General features: G+C 44.1%; 1 protein-coding gene across 5 annotated transcripts in view; it reads left to right on the top strand.

Moving 5' to 3' along the window:
- FOXN3 (forkhead box N3) overlaps positions 1-27,754 on the top strand; it is a 406,284-nt gene that overhangs the window by 92,358 nt on the left and 286,172 nt on the right. For 3 of the 5 annotated variants that reach the window (XM_036841332.1, XM_036841331.1, XM_036841326.1), the window contains exon 2: positions 14,130-14,245. The gene's annotated coding sequence lies outside the window, so the exon portion shown is untranslated. Of the gene's footprint in view, positions 1-4,119; positions 4,139-6,997; positions 7,139-14,129; positions 14,246-27,754 lie in introns of those variants that run through there. The other 2 variants (XM_036841329.1, XM_036841328.1) reach the window with 2 other exon arrangements.

Raw genomic sequence — 27,754 nt, 5'->3', positions numbered from 1 at the left:
TTTAGTGCCTTTAAAACACTGTTAGGGCTTCCCTGGTGGTGCAGCGGTTGAGAGTTCGCCTGCCGGTGCAGGGGACACGGGTTCGAGCCCTGGTCTGGGAGGATCCCACATGCCGCGGAGCGACTGGGCCCGTGAGCCACGGCTACTGAGCCTGCGCGTCTGGAGCCTGTGCTCCGCAACGGGAGAGGCCGCGATGGTGAGAGGCCCGCGCACCGCGATGAGGAGTGGCCCCCGCTCGCCGCAACTAGAGAGGGCCCTCGCACAGAAACGAAGACCCAACACAGCCGAAAATAAATAAATAAATTTATAAAAAAAAAAACAAAAAAAAAACAAACAAAAAAAACCACTGTTAGTTGTCCACCAGTATCCATCCCTTCCTTCTTCCTTTTAATACTAAAACCCCAGAGCTTTAGCTAGCTGAACACCATCTGCCAGCGATGACTAAGTGACTAAGTTCTGGCTGATGGATGAACATGGAAGGGATGGATACAACATCTGGACTTTGCCTTTAAGACGAAGGAGCAAGCCTTTCACATTCTCTTTCCTCTTTGCTTCTAATTAGGACAGGGGCAAGGTGGTAGTGAGCTACTTAAGCCCATACAAATGTGGGAAACACACAAGAAGATAGCAGAGTGACAAGATAGAAAAATTCTGGGTTCCTGCCTTCAGGATATCAGTTGCTCCAACACATCCCACTCACCCCCTGCCCTGCCGCTGGGCTGCCCACCATCTCAGGCTGTTTCGTGAGAAGTAAAAAACAACCATATTTTTATTTAAGTCAGTGTTATTTGATCACTATTAAAACAGACCCCAAAATGTTCCTTTTTTTGGCTGCATTGTGTCTTAGTTGCGGCACACGGGATCTTTTGTTGCGGCGCACAGGCTCTTTGTTGCGGCGTGTGGGCTTCTCTCTAGTTGTGGCGCACAGGCTCTAGGGCGCGTGGGCTCTGTAGTTTGCGGCACGCGGGCTCTTTCACTGAGGCGAGCAAGCTCAGTAGTTGCGGTGCGCGGACTTAGTTGCCCCGGCATGTGGGATCTTAGTTCCCTGACCAGGGATCAAACCCGCGTCCCCTGCGTTGGAAGGCGGATTCTTTACCACTGGACCACCAGGGAAGTCCCTGACCCCAAAATGTTCTAGTAGGAGTGGTTTACATTCTGATTATGTACATTACTATTGACTTACTGTATTAAAAACGTTCACTTTTCTTAAGCAGGGAGGATTAGGGTAAAACACTTTCATGTAATTCATTGCATTCTCAGATTAAAAAAGGAAAAGAACACATTTAACAGCTGCCCGTGACTAGGTATTAGTGTCCAGTCCAGCAGTGGACATGACCCCATCGAGGGCCTGTGAACTGAGCTCCTTATCTTTCATATAAAGATAGAGGAAGTTCATACACACTTAGGACAGCTAGCTGCTCTGTCCCCAACAGAGCAAATGTCACAATGGTAATTTGAGAATGAAAAGGAAAAGTTTCCATTCCCAGGAGAATTTTCTTCCCAAATCCTGACTCAGTACCCAAGTGAGCATCTTAAGATTAAGACCTTCCTGGTCAATTTCTCTTCCCCAAGAGCTGGCCCCAGGGACTCCTCACTCCTGCACGACAAACAGCAGAGCAGCTGCTCCAGGAAAAAGGCGACCCGCACTTGCTGGCCCGCATTCTTGCAGCTCAGCAGGGTACCAGGCTGGTTGGAATGCTTGCTCTCTGCAGAGTGGTTCAGCGGCTCAGGAGCTCTGCCCAGAGGGACAGTGTTTGTGTCAGAGCCACAAGTGGATAATAGGGGAGTCCAGGGACCACCTCTAATTCTTTCCTGTCCCTCTTTGCAGCCCTGATGCTGGTCGATCACACTAGCTTGTGCCTGATCTCTTGGGTCAACTTGGCTTCTGGCCTTAAAGGCCGGTCTGGTTTTTGGTTTCCCTCTCAAACGGCACTTGGAACAGAGTGAGGCAAGGCACCTGGCCCCTCCTTTTGGATGGGGCTGGGGCCATCCGTTCCTGTCATGCTGGACGTACCTTGACCTTGGGCCTTTTCCCCCGCTTGCATTAAGAATTGGGTTGTCACAAATGAACTTATCTACCCAAGACTCACAGGCATAGAGAACAGACTTGTGGTTGCCGAAGCGGGGGATGGGGGGTAGGAGAGGGATGGAATGGGAGTTTGGGATTTAGCAGGTGCAAACTATTATATATAGGGTGGGTAAACAACAAGGTCCTACTGTATAGCACTGGGAACTATATTCAGTATCCTGTGATAAACCGTAATGGAAAAGAATATGAAAAAGAATGTATATATGTGTATAACTGAATCACTTTGCTGTACAGCAGAAATTAACACAACATCAACTATACTTGAGTAAAATAATTTTTTAAAAAAAGGCAGCATCAAAAAAAAGAAAGATTTGGGTTGTCAGGTGAGCGGTTCTCAGACTTCTTCAGTCTACGCGTTGCTTTGATGCAAAAGATATTGGGTTCCTCTTACGCCGTCTGTGCCTACTGCTTCAAAACGCACAACAGAGGCTCCTGGCCTGAGTGAGTACAAGGTGAGCCCTGCTCTAGCTGACACCCACAAGCTAAGCTGAACTCAGTACTGCCCGTAAATGAAATTCATGGTAGGAAAAAACAAAGTCGAGCAATACCGAATGCCTTCCCTCCTGTGGAGGCTGGAAACTCAACAGTGCAGAGGGTCCTGTGCAAGGAGAAGAAAACGAGGCCCAGGTAGCAGGCAGTGTGTGCATTCTGGTCTGGTTGAACCGCGAGTGTCCTTGGACGGGTTTTTGAATTATAAAAAAATGAAAATGAGAAGGGAAAATTCCCTTAAAACACCAGTTCTCTTATCAATTTGCCTAATAACCAGTTCACCAGAAATTCAGTTTCGTGTGGAGTGTTTTTCGCGTTTGTTGCCACTATCTCAAAAAAAATATTTAATTTAAAAATTAAAATGAAACGTAAACTAAAATTTAAAAACAAGCTGGGTGTGCCCTTCATTTACAAACCTTATAACGCCAAAGAGATGGCAGAAACAAACAAACAAACAAAGAAAAAAACCAAAGGACATTCCTATGTAAAAACACTCAAAAAGGTTTCAAATTATAGGCAAATTGCTCATCAGGTGACTGGCTTTAGGCTAATTGATCTAGAGTCAAGGGCATCCAAAAGTCGACACTTTTGTGCTCAGGGACACTTTCTCGGGCCTGTATTCATCTTCTTTCAGACAAAATTCTAATCAACTCTCTTATTTGGTTTCCCAGCCCCTGGAATATTAGATGTGAATCAAAACAGGGAGGAAACAGCCAGAACCAGGCCACTTGGTGTGTTCAGAAGGCCAGCTGATACCCTGACAGCCAGGGAGGGGCAAGTGGAGGTCAGAGAAAATTAAAATGCAAATACAGGGATTAGAACATTGCACTAGCGAGGGGCCCTGTCCTGTGTGCTGCCCGGTCTGCCCTCCTGCCTCAAGATTCTCTGCCTTCTGAGGGCACCTCTGTGTCATAATGTGCATGATGCCAGCCAAATCATGAAAAATATTTATAACAGGCTAAATCACATGTTATCCACTTTGCCCAATTCATTGTTTTCTCATACAATCCATTTTAGAAAGGCTTTCGTCAAAAGGGACCAAATCACTGACTCTTGAATTGGGACACCCGTTGGAAGAAACCAGTTTTCCCTGCCCTCTGGGAGAAGCCTCCCCAGAACGCTGCCCCTAAGGATGGCTTCTGCTTCATCAGCTCCCCCAGGCCGAACTGGAACAAATCCAATGGCCTGGAAGATTTCACTCCGAGGAAGTCCTCTTTCACCAAAATGATGTAGCATGACCAAATCCGGTTCATTGTTTTTTTTTTTTTTTGCAGTTAAACTTTTACTTCAAAAAATTTTTATTTACCTTTTTCTTTTTCTGTTCTACAAAAGGCAGATAATGATTGTTGATCTGCAATTGTCGTGTTGTGCACTCCCCGAAAGGGGGCAAAGTTGGGAGCTGGGGCGGCAGCTCGGAGGATGCCTTCACTGGCAGGACTAAGGGGGCAGGCGCCCCCGCGGCCCCCTGTCCCGGCCTAGCTCATGTCGATGGTGTTGAGGACCCACTCCGTGAACTTCTTCAGCTTGTCGGAGGCATTCTGGACTCTACTGCAGCCTCAGGTTGTCCTCTCGAAAGTGCCCAGTTCATTCTTGATATTCAGGGTGATGTGGGTAGGAGGTCGTGAATAGCCCAAATCACAATGAAATCTCCTTTGGATTATTTGGTGGCTACTGGTCCAGAATGGCTTCCTTCCTTAAGGAGATGTATTAGGATTTTCCAGAGAAACAGAACCAACAGTGCATGTGTATGTCTGTGTGTATATCTATATCTATATCTATACCTGTATCTGTATCTATATATCTTTCTATTAAGAAATTGGTTCATGCAATTATGGAGGCTGAGAAGTCCCATGATCTGCTGTCTCTGAGCTGGAGACCCAGGAGAGCTGGTGGTGCAGTTCACCTCCAAATCCCAGGGGCTGGGGACCAGGAACGTTGGTCTAAATTCCAGTCTAAGTGCAGCAGAAAACCAAAGTCCCGGTTCAGAGATGGGCAGGAAGAGTGAATTCTCCCTCACCTGCCATTTGTTCAGTTCAGGCCTCCAATGGATTGGATAAGTCCCGCCCACGTTGGGGAGGGCAATCTGCTTCACTCAATCCACCGATTCAAGTCCCATCCAGAAACACCCTCACAGACACACCCAGAATCATGTTTAGCCAAGTATTGGGGTATTCTGTGGCCCAGTCAAGTTGACACGTAAAATTAACCATCACAGGATGCTAACCAATTTATTGCTGCTTCCTGCTGACCCCCGATCCCCCTTTCACCTCCAAAGCCCGAGGAGCCTCTGATCATCTTTCCCCTCCAAGGCCCTCTCTGAGGAGTGGCCAGGATTTAGGGTGGGACACATGGGAAGGAAGAGGGTTCAGGACGTGGGAGCAGGCTGAGAGGATGTGCTTTGGGGGCAGGGGCTGACCTCAGCCTGAAGGCTGACCCATCTCCTTCCACCCTTGGAAGAATATAGGTGGGCGAGGGCTGAGAGGAGCATTGCCTGACTTTAACCACCAGCCATAATTGATGCCCACACCGATTTATCTGATACTTAGTATCTGTCCTTTTCTAAGTATTGTTGCTACAGTTATTTTAAGTCCTTTACAAGCCAGTACATTTGTGAGCACACCTAGAGGCAGTGTGGCTCTTGGAAAGAGCATGAGATTAGTTAACAGAAGGCAGAGTTGTGCCTCTGAATGTGTGACTCCGGGCCAGTCACGGACTTTGGAATCTCAGTGCTCTCCCATAGGAGATGAGATGGCTGATAATTGCCACACTAATTCATAGTGTAATCTTGTCATAGTCAGATGAGATGTCCTATATGAAAACACTTCATAATACTCAACAAATATGGAAGGGTGAAGTAAAGGTAAGAAGTGACTGTTTTTTACTGCTGTGACTCTGCTCCTTAAGTTTGTAAGTACTGGTCAGGATTAGTTAAAGAGTCATCACTACCTGCCCTGCTGGTACTCGAAGGCTAGACTTTATACTGGACTCCTCTTGAGATGGCTTTAAAAAAGTGACATAGTTCTTTGACCAGTAAAGTGTATATACCTATTCTCTGTTTTGCCTAATCTTACAGATGCGTTGATCACTATTATAGTACGTAGCCAAGAATGATTCAGTTTAGGAATGGTAGTCAAACTTTGCTGATCTTTTGTAGGAATGATTTTGCCATAGCCCTTGCAAATAAAGTAGCGGTTTCTTTAAAACATGCCAGTTCAGAGTCACGGATCTGCATTTTTAAAGCCTGCAATTGATTGTTCAGTGAGAAAATTGTATTCCAGTGAAGCACATCAGCATGTAAATCTAAAGTGTGGCCATTTTCATCTAGATTGAATATTATTAAGTAGCCCAAGGGATAGGATGTAATTAAGATTTCGAAGAGCTTACTTTTGTTGACTGTGATGAGTAACCCCAGTATTGAAAGTGGCGTACCAGTTTGAAGAATGGGAAGATGGCCCAGCAAGACAGTATCTACATGTTTTGGCTTTTAGGTGCAATGAAAGAATTTGATTTTTCTTCACCGATCCAAACATCTGATAAGGGCAGCGATTTGAACTTGATGCAAACACGAGAATGTTCAGATTCCAGGAACATCACATTTCTTTCTGAACGATGGCAGATTTCCATCTTGTTAGTCCCTCACTCATTCTGATCCCTTCTTCCATGGGTTTAGGAACAAAGACCAACTGGGGACAGATGAAGCCCTTGTTGGGGTTTATGCTTTTGCCTAATTAAAACGATTGGATTTACAGCCTGCGAATGCAGCTCTAGTTAGAAGGGAGAACAACTCTTAGCTTGGATCCACTTCGGAAAGTTTGCAAAACCTCCCCCTGCCTTTCACAGAACTGAGATGGCACATTTCTGATCGCATCTTCATTGTGGTGCAATTCCATGATAACTGTCCTTAGGTGAGACGAGATGCTCACCTTTTTTTTGTCCTACGCACACCGTTTTAAAAGAAAGAAACAAAGTTCTCCATTTCTCCCAGGAGAAGTTAGTGAAAGGATCCGTGCCTATTTGCACCACCTTAAGCAGATACCCAGCAGGCTAGGTTGGCACACAGCTCATTTCAGCCATCCGTATTTTCAGGTGTACCATATGTATTTAGTACATCATTTGATAATGCTAAAAAAATATTAAAGCAGTGTGAGACTAAAGGAGAAAGAAGATGAATGTTAGCATTCCCCTGGGGTTCATGGGTGAAGGAATTAACACAGCGTGGCACTCTACCCTAGCTGTGTTTGTTTCCATGGCAACAGCTACGTACATGTTTCAGACTATCTACAGTGACACAGTTGCAGAAATAGTAGCTTGCAGGTTTCTGATATCGCATCAGTGGACAGGCAGCACGTACTATATTAAGTAAGTGTAAAAGAATTTAAAATATAGCTCTGATTCAGATGTATATTAGCTCAGCTAAGCGATGTACTGGGGATTTCGGCATTCCCCTTCCTCATGACAGCAAAATCTGGGCAAAGTTGAAAGTTGCAAGATTCCAGTCAAACAATTATCCTTGCTTGGGTAAATATCATCAAATGAAACAAATGTGAGTGAGTTACAAAGGTAAGAAAATGGCTTTTGTAGATGACATAGTTAAGAAGGATATTGCCAGTGAAGCTAATTTTTTGGAGGGCGGGTAGTGATGGGTAAGGAATGTAAGCTTTGGTTGAAAATAGCTGAGTCTTAAAGCAAATCAACGTGCACCAGAATCTTTAACTGCTGCTGAGTTTATGGCAACTAAGGTATTTGAATGTATCATTGTAAAATTGCTTTTATATAGAAATGATCAGGTGAGGAGCAGAGAGGTTGATTGGGTATGCAGTTAAAGAGAAATTGGGGCTCCATTGTCTTTCTGAATGCTTATGTAAATATCTCCCTTCTCACCAGGATGACCCTGGTTTGTCTTTGACATTCGCTGCTACTTTTTGGTACCATTTACTGTCCTCTGTGTTTATATTATGCTGCCACATTGTAGCCTGATAAGACTTGAGTGTTGGTTAGAGAGCACCCAAGGAAAGATGATAGACTTTGTAAGTGTGTGACTTTGCAATCAAATTGTACAGTAATTTAGGAGGAGAATTGTTCAAATGAGTATTTAGTTACAGTCTAGACCTCTGCTTGTGAATAGTAGCCTAGGTATTAGGTTAATGGATTTTGATGTGCACATTATGATTGCGGGAGCTTTCAAGTATGTTGTAGTTCAATTTATCCTGAGTTTTTCATGTCAGAATATTTTTATTTATGCCCATTATTCAGTGTGAGCCTGCATTTACCTTACAGTTTTATTATTTATGTATCAGGAAAGAGAATGTAAAATGGCATGGTAATTTAAGCTAATCTATTCATTTGAGGAGGATTCATTTTCTGACCATAGGTGGACTTTTATAAAAAGTGGCATGAGAAACGCACCTCTTGTATGTGTGACGGTTTTTTATGTGCACAGGGAACTGTCTCCCGCGTCTACTGCACACTGTTCTTCACAGTAATTATTTGATTGAATGTTCAGAGAACACCTATGGGAGGAGGGGGTTCGGGAGCCTCCTGCACACCTGGGGGTGTGGGGGGCTGGGAGGGATTTGGGGTTATGAGTCAGGGATGGAACCCTAGAATGTTTGACACCTTAGTGGATAGATACGATTTGCCTTCTAAATAAGGTGATCCAAAGTGAAACTAATGTTGAGTCCGAGCCACCCAGAGACGGGAAGTGAAGTCTGTGTCTTCTAAGGGGAGTTTTTGTTTTTGTTTTTGCTTTTGTTTCTTTTATGGTGGCTTATACTAAAGGCAGCTCCTTTCTCAGACGGGGAGCCCCTCTGCCTATTCTCACACTCATCTCTGTAGTTTCGGGACCCCAGCCCATCTTTGGGGCCGACGGGAGGGCAGGCTTGCAGCCCCCCTCCCCCATGGCCTGAGCTGCCCGGCGGGCCCTGGGTATCCTGGTGGGCAGCCTCTCTCTGTGACAGCTGCAGGAAGCCACCTGTGCTTGGTCTCCCGAGGCAGAGAAACCAAATACTATTGGTGTGAGGGTTTACTTGATGTTCTGCTATTACATTTGAGGGGCCCTGGAAGCCTTGGGTTCATTACCCTTGAGCTCTGAAACTGGAAATCAAAAAAGTGCCAATGAACTACTTTGGATGATAGTTCAACTTTTGCCTGTTTGGGGAGTGCAAGCCCTTCCAACAGTTGACACGTTTGTATATATTTTTTACATGGTCCCAAAGTACTTTCCAGTGTAAAAAAAAATCTCCAGAAAACACCAGTCTAAGCCATGGTATGTTAACTCTTCGTAAGAATAGAAAAACACATAAACCAAAACATAAAGCCCTAGGCGGCACCAGTCATTCAAATGTAAAACCCTGGCAGTGCTTGTAGGAAACTCAATTGCTTCCATCTGAAGAGCCAGGAAATTGATTTGGAAAAAAGTAAATTTGAGGGATTCCCAAATAGTGGCAGCATGAAATGAATAAGAGAAAAATGAAGGTACAGACTGATCTTATTACCGATCGTAAATGGTAGTAGAATTGCCAGAATAAACTTCCTGGGCATAGCTCATTTAGAGTCTCCACTGCCTAGTTATTTCTGAAGGTTCTTAATGGTCACAGGGTAAGAGCCAATCCCCAGGCTGGTGTCCAGGGCTTTCCACCATTAGTCCCTTTCCAGCCTTCTCTGTCACTAGGTCTCTTTCTTGAGCATCCCGGGGCCTGCCCTAGGGTAATAAATACTATATCCTGGCCACGTGGGGAAGTTTCTAGGCCTTTGCTCTTGCTGCTGTCTCTGCCCAGATTCCTTTCCTCCCACTTTCCCAGCTTCAATTCCAATTCCTCCAAAAAACCTTACAGATCTCCCCCTGTCACCCTCATTGGGATGATTTTTCCATCCTTTCCATCATGCTCCCATAACAATTGGTCTTCAAATTACAGCACTTATTTCACTATATTAGGACGAGTTGTACCTTTTCTGAACTGTGATGTAAATGTATCAAAGACACAGGACGCTGATTTAGGTACTTCTGTAGCTTTTGCCATACCTAGAACAGTACTTCAAACTTGTTTTTCATTGAATTCTTAAACACTTGCAAAGATATACATCATTGGTCAATCTTCTGCTCAAAGACAGACTGTTAGATACTGAGATTCCTAAGGCTATGTCTGTCACAGAACCAAGCATCGTGACCAATTCAGCTACTTTCAGATGCTTCCAAACTTCTGGCTGTTTGGCATCATCTAAACACGGAAACCAGGTGAATGGCTGATATTTTTTTCATCTTCATGGAATCAAAGATTTTAGAGCTAAAATTAGGGAGCTAAAATCGTATTACAGAGGAGAGAATTGTGAACTTGAACCGGTAAGTGACTTTTCCAAAGCCACATGATTGTTTAGTGACCCAGGTGTGTGTGGATCCAGCCGGTAATACCTCTACGTGGTCCTGCCTCCTGAGCCTTCCTGGCTGTGGCCTTGGGTTCCACTGAAGATATAACCAGTCAGTTTCCTTTTTGCCCCGTTTTGGGATCGGCTGGCCTTCTATCTGTAAACACCGTCATCCAACAATAATTCCACTAACCACTCTTTGCTCAAGGCTGATATCACTGGGATAGAATTAAAAACAAAAGTGAACTGAGAGTTGAACTCAGGGGGCCTGAGAGCGACGCTAACAATTCATTCACCATCGCTTGGCTGAAGCCACGGCAGCTGCTGGATTCAGTCAAGTTCAGACCCTCAAAAAGAGTGGAAAAAAGAAAGCACATACTTTCCAGTGCCTGGGCACCGCACAGCCGGCCAGCTGGGTGTAGCACCATGGCAAAAAGATCTGTTCAGTTTCAGAAATACGAGACCCCGTGCTTGCACACAGGGAGGGAAGTGTAGCTGCAACTGGGCCTGATTTGGCGTTACTTCTGCCTGCAGTTCTATCAGACGCAGCTCCTATGGGAAGTCCATTAGTATCTAAAGAAAGAACCAGCCCTCCAAGTTGACATAAGGAGCAGGCCTTGTGTGTGTGTGTGTGTGTGTGTGTGTGTGTGTGTGTGTGTGTGTTTAAAGGCCTGTGTCTAAGGTCGACAGGCTTTTTAAGAGAAACTCTTGGTTTTCTATGTAAACGGTGTACTTCCTGTGGTCCAGAGTTAGCCTGTTAAGGGAATGAAGCACAATTCAGGTTTCTGAGTTGGAAGCCTGATTAATCTTTCTGCCAGTTACATATGGAAATAAATTAGTAAATGGTCCATCTGGGACTAAACTACTGCAGAGATGATAAATTATCGCCATCATATGTCTGTGTAGCTGCAGACTGAGTCGTGCTCACCAGGAGCTGCTGAAAGATATCTGGATGCTCTAGCGAGGTCAGAGGAATAAAAGTTAAAAAAAAAAAAAATTAGAAGTAAAAAATTTACCTTGAAATGTTTCTTGGGAGGACAGTTTGGTTGATGCCAAGTTTGTGCCTTAGAACTGCTCTATCTGCAAATATTTAAAAGGAGAGTCTGGGCCTAAGAAACATTTTACTTTTATATTTTCAAAGGCCAATACAGTAACAAGTATGATTAGTACCCAAATGTCTCAGTGAGTAGGATAGTATAATTATATATACAATAAAAATATACCCCTGTGTAATATTGCACCTTATAATTTTCAGAGCAACTTCTTGTCTGTTTTCTTATTTAAATTTCAAAGGTGGGACAAGTCAGTGTCTCTAATTCTTTTTTTTTTTTTTTTGGTAGATTTGGGGGTGGTCTAGGTCACCTACATTAGTGGCTTTCAAACTTTTTTTGACTGGAACCCAGAGGAAGAAATATTTATATATATATTTTTTTAATCTTTTTTTTTTTTTTAATTTATTTATGGCTGTGTTGGGTCTTCGTTTCTGTGCGAGGGCTTTCTCTAGTTGTGGCAAGTGGGGGCCACTCTTCATCGCGATGCGTGGGCCTCTCACTATCGCGGCCTCTCTTGTTGCGGAGCACAGGCTCCAGACGCGCAGGCTCAGTAGTTGTGGCTCACGGGCCTAGTTGCTCCGCGGCATGTGGGATCCTCCCAGACCAGGGCTCGAACCCGTGTCCCCTGCATTGGCAGGCAGATTCTCAACCACTGCGCCACCAGAGAAGCCCAGTGTCTCTAATTCTTGATGGATGAAGAACTGAGGTTTAGGAAGTTGAGTGCCTTGCCCTTAATGACACAGATTGCTAAATGGCAGAACTGGGATGAGCAGCCGATTCTGAATCCAGCTTCACTTCCATCAGAACCTTGCATGACATCAAAAACATCTTCAGTTTTTCATCATTCATCTAGCAGCACCAGGAAATAAAGCCTTCTATTTATGTCAGTTTTTTAGAAGCAAAAGCCATACCTTCTTGATCATGAAAAGTAGTTTTTTTCTCTAATTAGAAGTGTTGAGTATTAGTTTAACTTTTTTAGGGCATGTTTTAATTTTTTTAATTGAGGTATGATTGACATAAAACTTTATTAGTTTCAGGTGTACGACGATGATTCAATATTTGTATATGTTGCAAAATGATTACCGCAATAAGTCGAGTTGACATCGCCACCTTACATAGTTACAAAAAATTTTTTTTTCTTGTGATGAGAACTTTTAAGATCTACTCTCTTGGCAACTTTCAAATATGCAATACGGTCTTATTAACTATAGTCATCCTGTATCTCCACGACTTACTTTATAACTGGAAGTCTGTACCTTTTGATCCACTTTATAACTGGAAGTCTGTACCTTTTGATCCCTACACCCATTTCTCCTAGTCCCTGGTTTAACTTTTCCTTTTGACTAAGGCACACCCCTCTCCACTTGAGTTATTTTATAAAGCTAAAACCATCAGTGCCCTCAGGGGCTTTTTATTTGTGGTAACATTTTGCCCCTTTGCAGAATGGCCCGAGGCTACTGTGACATCCGGATTCTTATGCCTGTTTTGAAATTTTCTTTTGTGTCTTCCTCCAGGGCAAACCTTCAGCAGTTAATCCTTGAAGCAGCTGAGGTGCTCCCCTCTAGAAAAAGCAGTTCAAAAAGTACAGAAAAGCAGACTAGACTTAGAAATTATTAAATCACCTGGTTTATCAGATGTCAGTTTCTAAACATAAGCCACAGGTGCCGCTAAGTAGTCTTCATACAAGAAAGAGAAGCAACGGGCCCCTAGCATTTACGTGTCTGTGCTTGGCAGTAACCTTGTCTCACCGAGATCACCTCCAAGTTTCTCACCTATCAGCCAGACCTGGTTCCTCCATGTACCAAAATAACCCTCATGCTTTCTCACCTCCGGGCCTTTGCTTCAGCTTTTCCCTATTCCCACCTGTCAAAATCCCGTGCAGATCTCAAGTCCCATTACTATTGTCTTGATGCTTTCCCTTACCTGCCTCCCCACACCAATCAGAAACAAATGTCTCCTTTGAAACCTTCTAACTCTTTGTTAGAGAAAATAACACAGTCTGTATTTGAGTTGCCTGTATACCTGTTTTATCTCCCACAGAGGACAATACATTTCTCAAGGGCAGGGATTTCATCATCTTCTCACTCTGACCCTTCTTCCCTCCCCAATCCCTAGCCCAATACTTTGCCCTTAATTGAAGCTTAACACGCAGTAGAGTAGGGTAACTTTATTTTTTAACAATGGACTCAATGTCTTTGGATGGGTGAATGAATTAATGATTTAAGATGTATCAGTATCACTTGGAGGGCTTGTTAAAACAGATCCCTGAGCCCCACCTCCAAATATTCAGATTTAGTAGCTCTTGGGTAGGGCCAAGAATCTGCATTTCCAACAAATTCTCAGGTGATACTGATGCTACCCTTCCAGGGACCACAGTTTGAGAACCACTGATAGAATGAATTTATTTCCTAACATTCTCACACTAGAGCTCATAGGCTCACACCATTCTTTTCATTAGAGAGCCTATTGCTGTGTCTTCCTTGATGTGTAGGTCAAAAAAGTATCTTCCATTAGAAATTATTATGCCATCTATCTCATGTACCAACTTTTCTATTTTGTAAGATTATAGGTTAACTGTATCCTCCAAACTTGTAGCCCATTTTGTGAGCTTTAGCTTGATGGCATCTTTTTCTCCAGGAATAGAGCCAGCGTAATTTTATTTTACAACAACAGACTAGAGAGTCATTGACTTTGCAGCCTGTATACCTGGTCTACCGAGAGGATCAAGGCTGGTTCTCGTGGTGGAACGCTGGCCTTGAAGGCTTGCTGGTGCTCTGATGTTTTTCCTTTATATAGACAAGTGTTTCAGTGACAGCTGAAGTAAAGTAAAATGATCTCACAAGTGTCTCAATGGCAGCTATAGTAAAATAAGATAATCTCATAATATCTATGGCATGTATTTTCAAATCTCTGGGTCCTTTTATGCCCCATGCGGCAGTTTCAAGAACACTCCATCACGAAAGACCCAGTGCTTCAATAACTTTCCAAGAAATAAAGAGGTACAGTTGCAATTGACTTTTTCGCTGAAGTATGTCATGTTTTAGAGAGTCAGGCCAGAGATGACATCCACTGTGGTTGAGAGGGTTCTCTCTCCTCCTCTGCTCTAATCCCGTCTTCCTTCTGCTTCTCTCCACCAGCCGCTAGACGCATCATCTCCTAGAAGACCAGCGTTCTCGTGATCATGGAGGCCTCTCTGTCCTTTCTGTGACTGGAGCAATGCTGACCTCGGTTTCCTGGACCCATTCTGACTCAGGTAACCAAGCTTTGTCTCCCCCAGCTGGCTTACACCTCATGGAGATTGCAGTGAATAAATGAAATACCAAAGCTATATTTAAATGCAAATGCCAAATTGATTGTCTCTCCAGCAATTGATATCCTCCCCCTCTTCCTCCGCGTCTTCTTAATGATCAATTTATACAGCTGATCAGACGGACAATGTGGTCAATGAATTTAGGCGTTAAGATAATGAGAATGTTGAGTCACATCTTTATTTAAAATTTTGGTGTGTGTCATAGACACAAAGCAACAGGAACATTGCTGGGAATTTTTGTATAGAAACTAGCCTCTGCCATACGTAGTTTCTCTAAATCATTTTCTTTCCCATAATACTGTATTTCTTTTGAATTGTATTAATCTTTCTAATGTTGGACCTTTTAATTGAGTTTAATAAGTATTATTGAGTATCTGTTATGTGTTCTCAGGGCAGATGGGGATAAAAAACTATAAGACCTATAAAAATATGAGATACATCCTCACGAAGCTCAAACCTTAGCAAAAGAGCCACGACTCGCTCATAAGAAAATGGCGGATGGCGCTCAGCTTCCGGCCGGAGCAGTGTACTATGGTAGCTCTCTGGTTCAGGGAATTAAGAGACTTTGAGGATTGGGACTGAAATAATCAGAGAATTCATGGAAGAGGGAGGGCTGAAGGAGGGCTTGGTCACTGTGGTTCATTCAGCCAGGAGGGAAGAGGAGCAGCCTGGTCTGGCCCGGAAGGCGGGAGTGAGCCTGCCATGAGCCTAGCCAGTGAGGACCAGACAGGGCTTGGAGGACCCTGAGCCTCTATCCCAGCCAGAGCCTGGCTCCTTCTCAGGGCCTGGGTCCCTTAAGGTTCCCCTGGGGACACCCTACCTGCTGTGTTACAGAGTCACCTTGGCTGACAGCTTCCTTCAGGGGACCCTAGTCTCTGGTGCCCCAGCCCTGGCTTGGCTACTACCTGGCTGGCCGTCTGCTTCCTTGGGCTTGCCCATACCTGGCCTCTGCCTGTCTACCTGACTGTTTACTCTTACATACCTGCCCCCCTCCCCTCCGCACTCTGCCTGGCAGGTGTGGCTTGACAGGGCCCCGGGATGAACCAGGTGCTGTGTGAGTGACCTCAGTACCTGGTGGTTCACAGTGGGTGATTCTGAGCTGAGAAGTGGAACGGAAGGGTAGAAAGAAGAAGCCAGGAACATGAGTTTGTACGTTGAGGCCAAGAGTGTATCAAGAGTTCAGAAAACCAGAATTCAGGGAGGGCCTCAAGGCTGAAGCTGGGGCCATAGTCAGGGGTGGGAGCCCAGTGCGCTGATTCATCTTGCAATGGCCCAGCAAATCCTGCCCACACCTGGCTCTTTTGGATAAAGCAGTGGCGGCTTTCCTGCCCTGGGTCTTGAGGGTGCTGCTGAGGGTCGCCGGCTGAGGCTCCCGCCCATCCCGTCAGGTCTGCGTGGCCACACACCACCTGCCTTAGCGTGCTGCAGTGCTTCTGGCACTGAGGCCTGGCTGATCCGGGAGCTCAGGCCTTCCTGGAGTCAGAGCCCCGGGTCACCAGCCACCGGGAAGTGGAAGAACTAGAACAACAGTATTTGTGTTCCCCTCCCACAAGAGCGACTGCCTAATCTGTTGTTGCCCTGCCTCTTCTAAGCCTGGGGTGGGTCAGCTGCGGCCCGCCAGCCAGGCGTGGCCCACTGCTTGTTTGGGGTGGACAAGCTGAGATGGTTTTCACATTTTAAAATGACTGGAAAAAATTAAAAGAAGAATAGTATATTTTGCCTCGTAGAGATGATACGGAATTCAGATTTCAATGTCCCTAAGTTAAGTTTTACTGGAACATAGTCACGTTTATTTATTTCCAGATTGTCTATACCAGCTTTTGCGCTACAAGGGCAGAGTTGAATAGGTGCGTCAGAAACCATAAAGTATTTACTTTCTGACCCTTTACAGGAAAAAATTTGCTATCCTCTGGCCTAGGCAATTGATTGACACAAGTGTTTGCAAAATTTGAGGTGTGGAACTTTTTCCCTCATAAAGAAAATAGGATTGAAGGATGAGTAGGATTTAAATAAGCAAGAGAGGAAGAGAGGAATTTTCTAGACTGAGATAGAGAATTGGTCATAGTCTAGTTGGATTTTTCTGTTCATCTATTTAACTTTCAGTTAAAGCTAGATATGACATTGAGGCTGTTTCATTTCAGGAATCTAATTATTAGGGTTGTCTTTAAAACGAGGCATCCAGGCTTCTCGGGTTAATGTAAATGTTGGAACAAATCAGCACCAAATTAAAATATAGCCTGCATTTTGGAACTTTCTTCTTTTTACTTGGCACTGGGTGTGAACTATTTTGTTTTAAACCAAAAAAACATTTTGTTTTAAATCAAGTAAGCACTGAAGATTTGCCATGAGTAAGCTATGGCATTTAATCTTGGCAACATTTTCCCAATCTGGTGGGATTTTTGGTACTGTTGAGTGAAAACTGGTGAAAGTTGGAGATGTGGGTTCTAATCGTACTAGCTAGCTGAGCCAGGGCAGGCTGTGGGATACTAGGGTAAAAAGTACACTCCAGATCTCAGTGTTTAGTGCAATAAAAGTTTATTTCTCACTCACCCAGAGTTGGATTGCACGAGTGTGGCTTTGCTGCCTCCCCCATCTTGTGACACCTACGTCTCAAACTGTGGCTTCCTGGTTGCTTCGATATGTGAAAAAGAGTTGAGAACGCACACCCATTCTTAGGTGCCTTAGACCAGAAGTGACTCAGACCAATTCCACGTCCACAGTCCATTGGCCAGAACGCGTCACATGACCCTGTCTCGTTGCTGGGAGGGTAGGAAGTAGGGAGCAGCATGAGGTACGCTTGGGGTTCCTACTGCCCCTGCAACACTGTGTCACTGTGGGAAAGCCCAAACTTTTATCTGTGCTTCTGTCTGCTCATGATTAAAGGGTAATTAACCCAGACCTACATTTTTTCACACGGTTTACGAAAGGCTTAAAAAGATGTATGAAAGATCTCTAAAAGGTATAACGAGTTGTAAAATACATAAGATATAATCGTTACCTAACTTCTTTACCGGGTCTTGAATGGTGATGGGCTGGAGTTGGGATAGTCACACATGCCCCAGTGTGCCTGGAAACATCCTAGCATTTGCCAGTTGACCCAACATAATTAAAATGCAGCCCTTCCTTTCTCACCTGGAAATATGCTGGTATGGACAATACATGACATGATCACCCCAGCTTGACCCCACTGGTCATCCTTGAAGATTAATGTTAGCTACTGTTTATTGAGCCTCTTCCAGAGGTCACACTGTCCTCAGCTTCTGCCTGCCTTCTTTCATTTAATTCCCCAAACAAACTTGTGAAGTAGGTAAAAGTAACCTCATTTTAAGATGAGGTAACAGATGCAGAAAGGTTTAAATTGTGCATGATCACAGCTAGAGAGTGGCACCACTTTGCTTTGAACCCAGCTCTTTCTTGCTCTTTCCAGCTCTTGCACGGGACTGCCTCACTCATCCTTTACGAGGATTGTGCCCTTGACCACGTGGGGCCCCACTTCCCTGACACTGGCTTGGGAATCTGTTCCCAGACCACACACGGGGAGAAGGGTACAGCTCTGAGTGGTGAGTCCAGCCCTTTTTGACCCCGATGAGAAGACAAGTTACCCGGAGCCAGCAGGTTAACAGGTTCAGGGTGGCAAGCTCCACTCCTGACTTTCAGTTGGTCCCTTTCTGCCCGCTTCCCTGATGTTGACAACTGCAGCTTGTTTTAAAAATGGGCACTACCTTTATATATAGGGAGAAAAGATGTTATTTTGAAATCTAGGGTGGAATAGAACTCCAGTGAAGACTTGTCATGTGCTGTGCAGTTGATCCAAACAGGCATCTTCCCAACTTCAACAGTGAGTAGAAACTGAGCTCCATTTTCAGGAAGTTTGTTTACAAATTTGTTTATTTAAAAAAAAAAAAAACCAAACCACAACCAATGACTGGTTTGCTTGCAGAATAATATCAGACAAAAACCCATCTACTCAGGAGATGGTTTTAATTTCCTTGGTTCCTGGCCTTCCTAATCACTGTTCAAAACTGACCCCATGGAATCAAAGGGAATAGTCTCTGAAAAATGGACCAAATGTATCAGAAGCATCTACTGCAATGCTTGCTTCAAGAAACCCCCTAGAAAATTATACATGTGGTTTCTAGATGTACAAAGAAAACTAAAGGAATTCCATTATGAAAGAAAAATTAGATGGAAATTTCTAATCCCGTCTCATAAACAATATAGGAATAACTTTAAAATATTCTGCTTTAAGCATGCATTTAATTTGTGCTCTGGGAACCAAATAATCTTGCTAAGATAAAACATTCTAATAATGATTTATGTAAATTTATTTGTACAAAGTAATGGTGTAGTTGCCTATAGCAAATTGCTTGGAATATGAAATGACATTTATGAGGTCTTTTTTTTCCCCCCCTCTGAATGAATACAGTGGAGAAAATAAGAGACTCCAGAAAGGAAAAAAGAAATCCATGTTCAAAATGGAGTCTGAGGCCAGAAGAGGCAGAGGCAGCTGGACAGGTTAGGGGGTGTGTAAATAGTCGAGAAACTCAATTCAGTATGTTTTCCCGTGATGGTCTCATTATTTGAGGCATTTGTAAAGCCACACGAAGAGTGTGTGTGTTAGATTCTTAGAAGGCTAGAACGCTTTATTTTAGTGATCATAAACTGCGCAGACACCAAAGCTCTTTCAGAATAGCCGACGACAGATCACTTGTTGTCAGTGTGCCCTGAGAGACAGGGTACTTACAACATGCAGTGCCAAGAGGCCAAATGTAATTAAAAATCGGGCAATTAATCTCAGTTCCCAGTTACTTTAATGCCAAGGGAAGTTATGCTTGAGTCATAAATGGGGCCCAAATGTTAATAAACAAAACAGAAAACTCTCCCAAGGACTGATTCATAGACCTACGGGGAGTTTTCCTGTGGCTGCCCGCTTAGCACGTTTGCTTATGGCTCTAAGGTGTTTCCTGGAAACATTTCATTAAATGGAAATCCCCATATATGTAACAGAGAGAGTTTCTGGATCTGTGCTTTGGCCTTGTAAATAAATGCCTGGTGGAATTTGCCAGAACCTGTACTATTTGGAAAAGATATGACATTAACACCTTCGTTGTAGACGGCATTTAATTTTTTTTTTCTCCGAGTATTTTTACTATCTCACTTGGTCACCACACTCATTTTTGTGAAGAAGGTAAGAGTTTGTATTCTGTATATAGAGAAACTGAGGGGCCGCAGAATCTCCAAGGAAGGTCACAAAGCGAGACATCGGTGGTGGAGGGGACAGCGTCCCCACTAACGTTTGTCTCATTGTCATCACAAACTAAAGCAGATGAAAGAGATTTGTGAACTTCGGAGGGCTTGCTTTATTTAAAACAAGATCAGAGTTTTGGTCCCTCATAAACCATTGTGGAATTGCACCAGCTCTCCTGAGGGAAATGGCTTTGTCTAATTGGACTGAATGACTGCTGTGGTGGTCCAAGGCCTGAGGGCTGACATGAGGCCTCCTGAGAGAGCAGGCATAAAGCCTCAACAGGACTTGAAAGCAGGGTGAAAACAACGCTGGCTTCTAGGAAAGACGGGATGGGCTGCGTTTTTAGCGGTGCCAGTTAAAGTGCATGCACCGTAAAAGCTGTGGCTTCTGGCAGGGTTGCTTGTAGTGAGTGACCCAAGGGTGCCAGGGGGAGGCAGTGGATGTTAGGGTTAGCATATCAGCCAGAGTTTCAGATTCCCGTCCCTCCTCTTTCCAGCTGAATGACTTGGGGTGTGATTTCTGTGCTGTGGATTCCTAGAAAATAATGGAAGGTATCTGAGCCTCCATTTCCCCATCTGTAAAAGGGGGATAATGATATTTACCTTATAGAGTTGGCATGAGAATTAAGTAAAATAATTCTTATAAAATGTTTGGCACAGGAGGAGGAGGGTTGGGTGAAGGGGATTAAGAGATGCAGACTTCCAGCTGTAAAATCAATAAGTCGTGGGAATGTAAAATACAGCATAAGGAGTAGAGTCAATAGTACTGTAATAATTTTGCATGGGGACAGATGGTTTTACTTGTCGTGGTAATCCTTTCGTAATGTATTCGATTGTCGGATCACTATGTTGTACACCTGAAACTAACATAATGTTGTATGTCAACTATACGTCAATAAAAAAATAAATAAATAAAAGTAAAATACTTGGCACAGTGCTTGGCAGACAGTAAACGCTCATTTTATGGTAGCTCTTAAAATGATTATAATTGTCATTACTTAAGAATGTATGGGGCTTCCCTGGTGGCGCAGTGGTTGGGAATCTGCCTGCTAATGCAGGGGACACGGGTTCAAGCCCTGGTCTGGGAGGATCCCACATGCCGCGGAGCAACTGGGCCCGTGAGCCACAACTGCTGAGCCTGCGCGTCTGGAGCCTGTGCTCCGCAACAAGAGAGGCCGCGATGGTGAGAGGCCTGCGCACCGCGATGAAGAGTGGCCCCCGCTTGCCACAACCAGAGAAAGCCCTAGCACAAAAACGAAGACCCAACATAGCAATCAATCAATCAATCAATCAATCAATAAATCTTTAAAAAAAAAAAAAAAGAATGTATGTTCCCGGGTGGCACAGTGGTTTGAATCCGCCTGCCAATGCAGGGGACATGGGTTCGAGCCCTGGTCCGGGAAGATCCCACATGCCACGGAGCAACTAAGCCTGTGCGCCACAACTACTGAGCCCACGTGCCACAACTACTGAAGCCCGTGCACCTAGAGCCCGTGCTCCACAACAAGAGAAGCCACCGCAGTAAGCCCATGCACCGCAACGAAACTAGAGAAAGCCCGAGCGCAGCAACGAAGACACAAGGCAGCCACAAAAAAAGAATGTATGTTCCTGACTGATAATTGGAAATGAGATGAAAATCCATCTTTTATTTAATGAGAATGAATTGAAAAGACTTCTAAGTCAGTTGTTTCTATGTACTGCAGATAACAAGGTAGATATGAGAGCTCCTTCAACAAAGAGTTCTTCATGTTTGAAAGCCCTTTGCAAGCTGTTTGCCAGGGAGAGAGAGGCCAGATACAGAGCTCTCGTCTCAAGGAAAGAGAGAGATTTTTGCACACAGGCCCTGAGCTGGCCACTTTAACATATATGGTCTTTGTTTTACAAGAATTCAGAAATTAAGCTGGTCTAAATCCTTAGTTGTTGCTGAAAGCCCTGGTTCGGATCCAGACTCTGCAAGTTGGTTCCCTTCAGAACCGTCATCTTGGCTGGCGGAAGAGTAGGTTTGTGTCAAGATAAATGGATGGAAATCTTTGGTCATTTGCTCCTGCTGTCTGCCTGCAAAAGACGGCATTCACATTCTTTGCACATGTGTTCTTGGCCCTCGTGGGTCAGGCCCCTAGGCTGAAAGTGTGAATACACCCTTTTGTTAGAATTCATTTCCATTAGAAGCATGCATACTGCTTTCTTATCAAGGGTTGAAATGAATCCGATGTAAAACGTGTTGATTTTTTTTTGAGATGGCCATATAGTTATATCACCTTAGAAAAGGTGTTTCACAGAAATTCTCTGAAGGAAGATAAGGAAATGTAAAACATTCTGAAGTGAAATGAGAAAGTAAGTAATAATTCTCAGATTCGGGATCCAATCTGTCTACTTCAGTGGTTCTTGGACACCAGGGGCCCTCCTGTGTGGACGGTAAAGAGATTCTGAGGGGCCTGCTTGGGTTTACAGTTGATGGGGTGTGGGAAGGAGGGGGGAACAAACAGATATGTACAAATAGGTGTTCAAAGATGAACTTTTCCCCGGTCCAAGGCAAAGAGAAAAATAAGCTCAAGATAGTGAGTTCAATATTCTTTACTTGGAAAAATAGAAAGTTGGCAACCTACGCCTCTCCGAAACTATTTTTGAAATTTTATTGTGGTGCAAAATCACGATCTGGGAACCTCCCTGACTTGGCTTCTCTCGCCCCTTCTCCTTGGTTCCCTCCTCACCTCCCTCTCTCTCCTCCGTACTGGCCCCTACTGCTGTTTACTGGAGGTCCGCAGCCTGTGGCTTGTCTTCCTTATTAAACAGGAGATTAGCAAGTGTTAGAGACATAGCATCAATTAAGACTTTCTTCCTGCTTTAGGGAGGAGAGAAGAAAGGCATTTGAACCGATGAGTAGGCATCTGGCCACAGCACTCTGGCTTAAGAATACACAGTCACACCTTTGCCTCCTGGTGGAAATCGGCAGACCCCATCCCCCCTGCAAAGGCAGAGGGTGAACTGTTCCTCCTGGTAAAAAGTGCCATATGCTGCTGTTTCCCTATAGTGGGCATATTTATGTGTCCACATTTATTTTACTCTCACTCTGGTATATGCATGGGAACTCCCAAAATGGATATTTGGGCATTAACCAGGGACCGAGTCTTTTGAGCCCAAACTCAGAACTGTGCCCAAGTATCGTAGCTCCATCAGTGGTGGTAGCCGCGTAGCTCAGGTGAGAGTTTTTTGGCTTTTAGGATAGAGTTAGGTTCAAAGGAAATAATTGCAACTCAGAGCAGGGGCATCTCCCGGAGTCTGAAGAGGTAGAGCTGTTTTGAAGTTGATACCCTTTGAAAGAGAATGGCATCCAAATTGGTCTCGTTAATATGGCAGCCCATGATGAAGGAAGGGAAGGCGCTTTTGTAAAGGGCGTAATACACCCCCAAGCCCAGTCAAATGGCCTCTGAATGGTTGGACTTTTAACCAACACTCAGACCCTAGGAGAAGATGAGTTTGCTTGTGAGATGAACACATCTGACGGCAGGTAGGTTCAGCTCAGTCTTTAGCATTTCTTTATTCTTGCTGGAAGCTGAGGAGACCTCACTGCCTTTGACTTTTTTCCTCTGAATACCAGAGGATATCATTACCTCAGATAGAAAACATATTTTTCCAGGTACACAAAAAGAGGCAGGAAATTGGTTGTAGTTGCTACTGGAAGGTCCAAATTACTTGCCAATTAGAATTTAATAGACTTTCTCTGTGGTTAGTTTGATCTGTGAACGGACAGCTTCTCTTCTGAATCAGTCTTGGGTGAACTGGTAGAAAATTGGGCAATGCTGTTTGAGGACTGCATGATTTCTAGAGGGTTCCAGCATCGGGGGTCCTCTAAGGTAAAGAAGGAAGTGGTTTGCTTTTTTGCAAAGTGGTGTGTGCCTGTGTGATAGGAAGTTAGGTGCTTGATAAATGCTTCTAAATAGTGATGGCCTAGTATTCTTATGGCATTTAACTTTATCCCTCATGTGAAAGTACCTGAAACATTATAAGAAGATTCTTATAATGTTGTATATATATGTATATTCATGTAATGCAGATGTATATGTAAATGTATGTGTATGCAATGTGTGTATAAATAAGCAAATGATGTCATTTGATTCTGGGACAGTTTATAGGATTCATTGATTTCTTGTGGAGATATCTAAATGATCCCCATTGTAAGTGGTTCCACTTTTGTATTATTCAGTCTCCACTTCTTTTTTAGCTCTTCTACCCGGGACACATAAGTAGTCTCTGGATGTATGTGTGCTTAACTGAACAAAAATGTCAACAACCTGCTATTTATTTTATTAAACAGCTTGAGCAGAGATGTTTGGTCTGATTGCCAGAAATTGTTAGCTTATCACCAAACTGTCCTGATGATTCTTATTATTCAATTTGCATTGCTTATGATAATAATTATTACTGCATAAAAGAGCATGATGTTTTATTTGTATAGTTCTTTCATTAATAATTTACTTGACTATTACATCCGAGTGGTTCTGCAATACGTGCACATCAGAATTCTTAGAGATTGGCCCCGGTACCTTGGGAAGTCAGAATATAGATATAAATTGTAAGGCTTGAGGCACGGATACGGGTGGTAGGCAGGCCTTTCGACCTTGACATCCAACGGGGTGGCTGTACATTTCCCCTCATATTTATTTCCAGGCATTTTATTGATTCACCCGCTGTGACTCTGATCTGGTCATTTTAACAACCTAAGAAATTAGATCATGGTATAGTTATTTTGGTCACTAAAATGACTAGATTGATACTGATTTATAAGTGAAAAAGGTAATGATGGCTAAAACAATAAATCTGACCCCAAATGATTAAATCAATGGCTTCATATAAACAGAAGCTGTGTCTTTGGTCCTGGTCTTTAGAAATGGGAAGATTTCATTGGTCGCAACTTAGCCAGTGTACCTGGATTACATTGCAACTGTGTGAGACGTATATTTTGATACATTTACTGTAGAAAAACTTTGTGGATTTCTTTTTAGTGTAGGAGAGTACTGCAAGTTTTGTCTTAATTCATGTTTTATATATTAAATAAAATGGTGAATTAAAATATGCCTTTGGAGGCATGAGAAGTTGGGTTGAACCTGACTCTGGGGGGTGTCAACCCATAGTGATGTTCAAGGAGCTGCATTTTGTTTTATTTTATTTTTTGGCCACGTGTGTGGCATGCGGGATCTTAGTTCCTCCACCAAGGATTGAATCCGCGCCCCCTGCAGTGGAAGCACAGAGTTCTAACCACTGGACCACCAGGGAATTTGCAAGGAACTGCATTTTAAAACTCTGGATTCAACAGGGAAAGAGAGCCCACAAAGGAGTTCCCATTTGGCCACTCCAGCTTGACGTCTGGGAGGAGGAACTCGCGTGTTGATCAAGAATGTCGTGCGGGAAATCTTCCACGTCGGAAAGTGGAGTTTCTTAAGATGATTGCCTTCTCCTCTGCTGGTAGATGGAGCAGGTTTTAATGTCTGGCCTTGCACCTGGGGACGTGTACACTGGGGCTCAGGAAAGGAATTAGAGGGTTTGGGGGATTGTTTGAGAGCTTAGTTTTATTTAATTTCTTTTCATTTTAATTAATTAATTAATTAATTAATTTTTTGGCCGTGCTACGCGGCTTGTAGGATTTTAGTTCCCCCGACCAGGGATTGAACCTGGGCCCTTGGCAATGAATGCACAAAGTCCTGGTCACTGGACCGCCAGGGAATTCCTGAGAGCTTAGTTTTAAAATTTACCTTTTGGAAAGGAGTTTGGTTTCTCATAATTAAAAATTGTGTCTACGTCCGTAATAAACAGCTAGGTTCCTAGTACTGTGAATTCTCTGGGTGCACAACCAGTTACTGATTTAGAAGAAGGTCATGTCCTGGTGGCTAAGTGGTACGTGTGTATCACTCAGGGTAGACTAGGTGATAGGGTAACAGATGGCCCCCAAAACTCAGGGGCATAAAACAATGAAGGTTTATTTCTTGCTTACCCTACGTATCTATTGAGGTTGTCTAGGGACTGTGCTCCAAGGCATACTTGACCTCACTCCCGGATGCAGGCAATGGAACATTCCCCGTCACCAAGACTGAGGGAAGGGAGAAAACGGTGAAGCACGTGCTGGCTCTTAAAGCCATCCAACTTCCGCTCACATTTTATTGGCCAGAGCTAGTCATGTGGCCACACCTAACTTCAACAAGGTGGGAAAATGTTATATAACTGTGTACGTGAAGGAGAGAGAGCTGAAATATTTATAAATAGCTGTGTGATGCCCATAGTATACAACTTCAGTATTATAGATAGAACTCTAGAAACCTAGCTCAATGGAAGCAAGTGAGCAGAGCTTATGAGAGAATTCTTTACATCCTTCAGAAAAATGGACCAGTCACCTGAAATGGAGTTGCTTCATCTCTTCATTATTGTCCTCTCCAGAGACTGAACCAGGGAGTGGTTCGGGGCTCTAGCCCCACAAACTCTCCATCGCACATACAACGTAAGCCACTCAAGCAAGCGTTCCGTGTGCTTGTTTTGCAGGTGGGCCATCTGTGGAGCCCCGCAGCCGTCCCCTTCTCGGCCAACCCTGTGCCCCTTCTCAGCTCCTCCTACACAGACCTTCTGGAGCAGCCGCATTGCTTGGTTTCCCCCTCTTGGGTGTTCACTTTTATATTTCATCCTTTATATTTCAGTTTCCTAAGTGGGCATCTGAAGGTTTCTTCTTTTTTTAAAAAATTTATTTATTTTATTTATTTTTGGCTGCGTTGGATCTTTGTTGCTGCGTGCCGGCTTTCTCTGGTTGCGGGGTGCAGGCACTACTCTTTGTTGTGGTGCACGGGCTTCTCTTGTTGCGGAGCACAGGCTCTAGGCGTGCGTGCAGGCTTCAGTAGTTGTGGCACGTGGGCTCAGTAGTTGTGGCTCGCGGGCTCTAGAGCGCAGGCTCAGTAGTTGTGGCACACGGGCTTAGTTGCTCCGTGGCATGTGGGATCTTCCTGGACCAGGGCTCGAACCCATGTCTTCTGCATTGGCAGGCGGATTCTTAACCACTTCGCCACCAGAGAAGTCCCTGAAGGTTTCTTCTTACAAAGACGAAGCTCGCTTGTTTGGGGCATTGGTCTGTGCGTACAGTCGACAGTAGGGAAGTTGTTCCTCGCTCTCCAGGCTCAGGGAGGCTCCCGTTGTCCTTGCCTCCGTGCTCTCTGTGTCTTCTGTTTGTCTCTGCCTGGCTGTTCCAGGGTGCCGGCTTTAAGTCTCCCTTTTGGAACTGAACGCTTGGGTTTGGGCTTGGGCTGTTGGTGTAACAGTCCCCATCAGGGCCTTAGTTATGTTCTCCAAGTCCCCAAAAGGAATTTATATCCACACAAGAGAGCCTCACGGAGCCAGCAAATTCAGCTCTCTGGAATATAGCCAGGAGCTAGGGAGAAATAAAACATATCTCAGAGAACAAAAGAGCTTTCTCCAAATCCATGCACTAAACTTTAAGTTGATCCTTGCTGGTTTTGTGTTATTAATGTAGCCACACTCCTAATTAACTTGATTGTCTGATTTTCCAGAAAACTTAGGCACAAAGAGGTTAAATAATTTGCCTAAGGTCTCAAAGCTAGGAGTGGTAGAACAGGTTCTTATGATTTGAGACTTAGAAGGATAATCAGTGTTTATGACGGTGGCAGTGAGATAAGCAGACAGGCTGGACTGTATTTAACTCTTTTTTTTTTTTTTAAGAAATTAGTAGGGAAATATGTAATAACTGTAGGACGATTCCCTTCAAAATGGCCATGTTTAGTTTTTAATTCTAATGTATGATGAGTATCAGTTGGCTGAGAAATTCCAGCAAGTGGAGCTGTGCTTCCTAATTTGCCAAAGGAATGTGAAGTTACTGGATGTTCTCTTTGCTGAACACCTAGTTTAGCTGGTGTGTAAACAGATGCTTATGAAATGCTTTTTTGCACAATCAAGGTGAAGCCTCGACTCAGTCTGTGTCGTGATGATCAGCCTGGTCCTGGTGCGCTTGGTGTGAGCTGGAGGGCTTCAGGAATATCTGGGAGCAGGGGCAGACCCCACCCCATGTCTGAGGATGGCTGCTTCCCAGAGGAACATTCTGGCATGGAAGCCGATGGCGACCAGCTGGTTGACATTCACCAAGGTCCCCCATTTGTGCTGAGTCTCACAGTTTTCAAAGCAGTGTCACCCACATGATCTACTTAGCTTGAAACA

Source organism: Balaenoptera musculus, chromosome 2 (assembly GCF_009873245.2).
Source record: "Balaenoptera musculus isolate JJ_BM4_2016_0621 chromosome 2, mBalMus1.pri.v3, whole genome shotgun sequence".
Taxonomy (NCBI): domain Eukaryota; kingdom Metazoa; phylum Chordata; class Mammalia; order Artiodactyla; family Balaenopteridae; genus Balaenoptera; species Balaenoptera musculus.
Note: the sequence above shows the minus strand (reverse complement) of the source record. Positions and strands in the feature narration are given on the sequence as shown.